We start from the raw sequence: 6,681 nt of genomic DNA, 5'->3' as shown, positions 1-6,681 counted from the left end.
GCCCTCCCTTCGCCCCTGCCTCGCTAGGCGCCTGGGGGGGCCGCGGAGGCTGGGGGAGCGCTGCCGGGCCGGCCGGCCCCTGGCCCCTCCTCTGGCCCGCCCCGCGCCTCGGGGGCCCCCCGGGCGCGGGGGCTGCGCCGGGAGCCGAGGGGCGCGCGGGGGGCTGGCCTAGGCCGAGGGGGAGGATCCCGCGGGGGGGCGGGGGGCGCCACCGAGCACAAAGGGCAGGCGCCGGAGTTCGGGCGGGGGGCGCCCCGAGGGGGATGGGGGATGGCTAGGAGCCCCCGCCGGGACCCGGGGCCGGGGGCGCGCTGAAGCCACAAGGGCGCGTGGGGCGGGGAGGCGCCGGGAGTGGGGAGCTCGGCGCCCCCCCCCCCCGGGAGCCTCCCGTTTCCTGGGCCCCAGCCCGCCCCGGGGGGCCCCGAGAGGGAGCCAAGCTGGCCTCTGCCATCCCCGCCCCTCTCCCGGCCCCGGCCCCGCCGGCCGCGTGGGGCCAAACCCCGCCCTCCCCTTTGGGCAGCGCCTTCTTTGTCCCCGAAGGTGAAGGAGCTGGGGCCCCCGAGACCTCCGGGGCGCCCCCCCGAGGCCGCGGCCGCCTCGGACCCGGACCCCGGGCTACCGGGAGGAAGAGCCCTCTGAGCCTTTGTCCGGAGTAACGGTGCGGGGCCCCTCCGGGAAGCTGCCCCTTCGGTCGGAGCAGGGACCAGGCAAATCCAGGAGCGCCGCCCCCCACCCGTGCCCAGAGAATGTGCCCTGCGGTGGCTTAGACGGGCACCGGGGAGCCCAGGGAGAGGGAGGAGCAGTAGGAAGGGCTCGACTCAACTCTGCTTGCATCCTTCCAATGACAGGCAGCTCACTGCCTCACACCTCAGCCTAGTCCATGGCTGGGCAAGGGCTGCTCGGCCGAAGGTCCTGCCTTCCACTGAGCCGGAACCTGCCACTCCGAAACTTAGGGGGGTTTGGATCGTTCAGTTTAGCCTCCATTCAGAGAGGAGGAAACTGAGGCTTAGACCCCGATAGAGTGGAAAGAGCCCACGATGGGGAGGTGGGTCCCCACTTTCACCCCGGCTCTGTTGTTGACTTCGGCTAAGCTATTGGGTCTCAGTTTCCTCATTTGTAACACAAGGGAATTGAACTAAATGATAGCATGCCCACAGTGCTTTTTGGCACCAGCTCATGGCCTCGTGTCTCCTAGGGCAGCTAGGAGAAGCCATAGCGCACAGAGAGCCTGGCATCTTCCTGTATTCAAATCCAACCTGAGACACCTACTACCTGTGTGACCTTGGGCCAGTCACTTCACCCTGTTTGCTTCTCTTTCCTCATTGGTTGAGGAAAAAGGCGTTGGAGAGTTAAACGGCAAATTGCTCCAATATCTCCACTGAGAACATCCCAAATGGGGTCAGGATGAACGGCAGCTCAGGGTCACACAGTAGGAGATGCACAGTTTGATTCCAAGCCCAGGATACTCCTTAGCTGGCTCCTTTTTTCCATGTGGCCACTCTCCAGTCTTTCCCCTTTCCCAGGTAAAACCTCCATCATTGATCTACCTAGAGCTGGAAAGAAGCCAAAGACCATGGCGTCCCACCGACTTGCAGAGTTGGAAGGGGCATCCTCAGTGGACCTGTCGGCCAACCAAAGCAGCGAAGGAATTCTCATCATCACCTTGGGTTCTCTCCAGCCTGCACTCCAAGAGCTGCACCTCCTAAGGCAGCACTCTGCCCTTTGGACAGCTCTAATTGGGAAGGAGCCTCAAGCTTAAACTGGCTTCCAAGCAACTTAGAGCTAGCCCGTACTTGTGGTCTGTAGACTCAACACAACAAAGTGAATTCCTCTTCCAACCACCATGTTCCCTCAGTCTTTTCACTAGGTTAGACCTCCCATGGATTCTAGGACCATGGACTCCTTTCTGGTGGCCACTGTCCTCTGAAACTATTTTTGCCAGGGGCCAAAAACTACTCTGCCTGGGGTAGAATGAGGGCAGAGTACCTGGGGAAGGTCCCTCTTCAGAGTTAAGTAACCAACTTACTTGTCATCAATGACTGCCATTATTTTAAGGGTTCTAAAGGTAACCCCCATGGTGGCTGCCCCACTCCAGTGTGCTTCCCTCTTAACAATCGACCAGTAGATCCAGTTGATGATTGTCCTTTATTCTTTTTTTTTTTTGGCAAGGCAATGGGGTAAGTGATTTGCCCAAGGTCACACAGGTAGGTAATTATTGTCTGAGGCTGGATTTGAACTCAGGTCCTCCTGACTCCAGGGCCAGTGCTCTATCCACTGTGCCACCTAGCTGCCCCTGTCCTTCATTCTTGAAGAAAGCCATGGAATCAGGGAAGTGATGTCACTGAATTTTGGGGGGGGGGTTGTGCCAAGTCACCAGCCTCACTCTCCTCTGGAGCCACTGGATTCAGATGGTTCCAGAGGAGAAAGTTTTAGTAAATATTAAGCTCCTACAAAGTGTTCCTCATTGTACTTTTGGTTGAGGGTCCAAAGACAAAGCAAAATTATCCCTGCCCTCAGGGTGCTTACTTTCTACAGTGATGAGGAGGATGTTTGTCCTTCCTTCTAGAAGACCATGACATCAGGGAGTTGATGCCATGACAAGCAAGTGAATTGAATTTGAGTGAGAGATGCTATGCTAAGTCACTGGCCTCACTTTCTCCTCCAGAGCCATCCGGGTCCAGTGGCCAGATATGAATCAGGACGACTGGAGATGACCCTGGATATGAGGCAATCAGCATTACGTGACTTAGCCAAGGTCATACAGCTAGAAAGTGGCAAGTGTCTGAGGCTGGACTGAACTCAGGTCCTCTCACCAGAGTTCACTACACCACCTATATCCAGTTAGTTCTTCAGCAAAGGCATTTGTGTTCTCAAATGGCATATTTTAAAAAGTAGTGACAAAGCATTTCCCCCAGCTTGGGAGGAGGGTTGGTCCTCATAAAGCAGGGATATACTAAGCAGGTCACAGCTATACTGGTTCCTTACCAGGATGCCATTGGCTTGGTTGCTCTCTCCAGTGGGAATGCCACCTTCTTCTTGTAGCTAGAAAGTAGGGTCTTTAGCTTGAGATAAGTAGAAACCTCTTTCTTCTCTTCCCCCCTTGGAGATTCATTTCAGCCAGGGTCAATACAACAGATTCAAAAGCCCCTTCCCACAGTAAGACCCTCCACCTTGTCTTAGGGAAATCTGCTCCAGTTTGGTCACTTTTCCTTTCCATAATGCTTGGTGACCTTATGTAGATGAGTGAGTTGGGATCAAAGAATGTTTGCAGTCTGTACCCCAAAGGCAAGTTCATTGTCCCACTGACCTCTAGCTAAGGGAGGCAGGAGAGCTTTTCAAGTCTGTGAGATTTCCTGGGGTTTGAAAGGGCTATTTAGCTTCTCAAGTCCTCCACTTTTCCATTGCAAAAGTCTCTGTAGCTCCTCCTTGTCTCAAGTCTCCCAGGGAACCCCTGTGGAGGCTTCAAAACTCTGCCCCACTTCTTGCAGTCCAAGATGGCACTCCCTTTATGGATGCTCCATCACGTCACTGCTTCATCCTGAGCTGGCTAGTCCCCAAGAGCCTTTTCTGAGTCACTGGTATCATCCATGGCAAGACTGCAGCTATTCCTATTGAGTTTGATATTAGATACAGTCTAATATTCCAGCTTTTGACAAGGTCCTTTTGGATCCAGGCGTCGTCATCTAATGTGTTAGTGGCATCACCAGACTTTGTGTCATTTGTGGCCTGATGCAAGTCATTGGTAGCCAAGTCTAGGTCCCTGAGCACTTCACTAGAGACCCCAGACACTTTGAACCCAGTTGTATTATCCTCGAATCCATTTCTCCATCCCCTCGCTTTAGAGATGAGGAAATTCACCAAATGGTTAACCAACTTAGCGGTCTCTGGCTCATTTTTCCATTCCTTCTAGCCTATAGAATCTATAGCATGGCTTCCTGACTCTTCATCATCCTGGTCACCTGTTGGGATCATGGTTTCCACCTCCAGACAAACCAAGTTGACAGTGAAATTTTTAAATGTGCCATCCAAAACCTGAGTGCTATATTCCAAACGCACTTTCCCCAGAGCATCAGGTCAAGGCTCCCAAATTCCAGTGGTATCTCACATTGGATTTAGAATGAAAGGATCGAGGTGGAAAAGGCCATAAGGGAGCATCTAGTCCTACAGCTGGGAGAGGAATGGGAGGCCCAAGAAAACAAGAAGTGACTTGTCCAAAGTCAAGAGAATTGTGGGTAATGGGGCAAATATCTGTGGACTCCAGATCGGGATGATTCCATTATATCATCCTGCCCTCTCTGAATGCAGTCTTCTAAGGTCCCAAGTTAGTTTTTTATATAAGCTACTTTTAAGCCAAGTTGGCCCATCCTGAACCTGTAAGTTTATCATTCTCTAATTTCATCTTGTTACGTTCCAGTTTGAATGTAAAGGAAAGAAAACCATGTCTAGTAAATAAATGGGCAAACTCAACTCAAGGAACAGCACAAGTCTAGTCAAAATATACCCCCCCCCCCCCGCCAAATTCATGGAAGCCTGGAAGGATTTGCATGAACTGATACTGAGTGAAATAAGCAGAACCAGAAGAACACTGTACCCCCTAACAGCAACATGGGGGTGAGGATCAACCTTTGATGGACTCCCTCATTCCATCAGTGACAACCAGGGACAATTTGGGGCTGTCTGTGATGGAGAATCCCATCTGTATCCAGAGAAAGAATTGTGGAGTTTGAACAAAGACCAAGGACTATTTACCTTTAATTTAGAAAAAAAGCGTTATCTTATTATGTAATTTTACTATCTCATACTTTATTTTTCTTCAAGGATATGGTTTCTCTGTCATAACATTCTACTGAGATCAATGTATAACATGGAACCAATGTAAAGACGAACAGACTGCTTTCTGTGGGGGTGGGGGGAGGGATGCAAGAATGGGGGAGAAATTGTAAAACTCAAATAAAATCTTTCTAAAAAAAATACCCCCCCCTAAAAACAAAGACCAACAGGATCAATCAACCCCATACTGCCCTCCCATGACAGTGTCTCACCCCAAGGACACCCAGAATCGTCAAGCATCTTTCTCCCTTATCTGATCCCCTCAAGTCAGATCATGCCCCACACACATTCCCTCAGTGTCTTCAGTGGAACTATTCAGCTCCACTGAATAGTTCTGTACACTTCCAACAGAATTAAAATGTAATTGGACCATATTTAACAAAATATGCAATAGAACATAGATGTTAATAAGTGGTTTTCTAAGTCAATCTGCAGCCCTCAGTGACTTAGGTAGAGTTGGGTGGTCCTCGTTTCTAGATGAGCTTGGCATCAGCACTCAATGGTCCCTTCCAATGACATTCTTTGCTCAAAGGAACCTTCAGCCGTGACATATTAAGTATGCAAAGGTCCCTTCCAGGTCTGTGATTTTAAATTTATTTGTGCCCACCCTGAATTGCTCATTCATAAAAGCCACCATTACCACGCGACCAGAAGCTATGTCGTTACTCTGATCTATCAAGGAGGATGTCCTCATTTTGATCTCTTACCCTCCGCTCAGCCACTGCTCAAACTCCCTCTACACCACACTGCTCCTTCTCTCACTCCCGTCCCTAAAACCATCTTTAGCTTCAGTCCCAAGACATAGCCACACTGGATCCTGACTTTTTCCCACCTGCCCTTGATCCAAGAACCTTTTCAGATCATCCTCCCCTTCAGCTTTCAGTGCCCTAGACTTCAAAAACCTACTCCTGGATCCAACTCCTGAAAGGTTCCCAGGGTCAGTCCATTGCGAGAAGAGTCTCCAGCTAACCTGGGGAAGGTTTGGGGAGAGCTAAGACAATAGCCTGGAGCTGACTTCTCTAAGCACTTAGGACAGGAATAAGCAACTGCCGCAAACCCCTGCTCTTCATCTTCTCTGAACCAAAGTTTCATGAAGCAAAACACACAGGCTGCCCCCATCCCTGGAATGCTAACCTCATCACTTCCCCTTTGGCCTCATTCAGGACCCAGCTTGGCTGCCACGTCCCACAGGAAGCCTTTCTTCCCCACTTCCCTGGCAGAACTTGCTCTTTCCTCCAATTATCTCATCCTTACATGTTGACTGTTTGACTGATGCTCGTTCATCCCAACAGACTGTGAACTCCCTGAAGCCAGGATTTGCCTCTGCCTTCCTCTCGTCAGCATCTAGCCCAGGGCTGCACGAGGAGACCTCTGTAAGCACTTGTCCCATGGACTCAGAGACGGGCAACAGACTTAATCAATACGAATTCTCAGCTCCTCTCCTCTCTCCGAACCATCTCTTGTCCACTTCCCTCCTTTCTCCGATCTGCCTGCAATTGGTTAAGAGGACTCCGAGGTTTTCTGGCAGACTGTCCCAATACCTCATCAGGGCAGGTTGGGTAAATCTTCTAATTGCATCCCTCTCCCCCAGACTCCAACTTGGGCAAATTTCCTGCTCAGGCTTGGTAACTCATAGACTCTCTGGAAAGAAAGGGACCTTCCACTGAGCACAGATCCCTAACTATTGTTGGCTGCTAAGAGGGCTGGCTTGCAACCCATTCCAATCATGTGATGAGTCAGTAAGTTTCTATTATTTTCCCAAAGGTCAGTTCGTGCAGAGGCCTGGAGTGAGGTTAGCTCATCAGAGGTTTCGGGGAAAGAGGCCATTCCAGCTGGCTGGAGTCAAGCTCA

This window comes from Macrotis lagotis, chromosome 3, assembly GCF_037893015.1.
Source record: "Macrotis lagotis isolate mMagLag1 chromosome 3, bilby.v1.9.chrom.fasta, whole genome shotgun sequence".
Classification (NCBI taxonomy): Eukaryota; Metazoa; Chordata; class Mammalia; order Peramelemorphia; family Peramelidae; genus Macrotis; species Macrotis lagotis.
The sequence above is the reverse complement of the archived record's forward strand: the minus strand, read 5'-3'. Positions refer to the sequence as shown.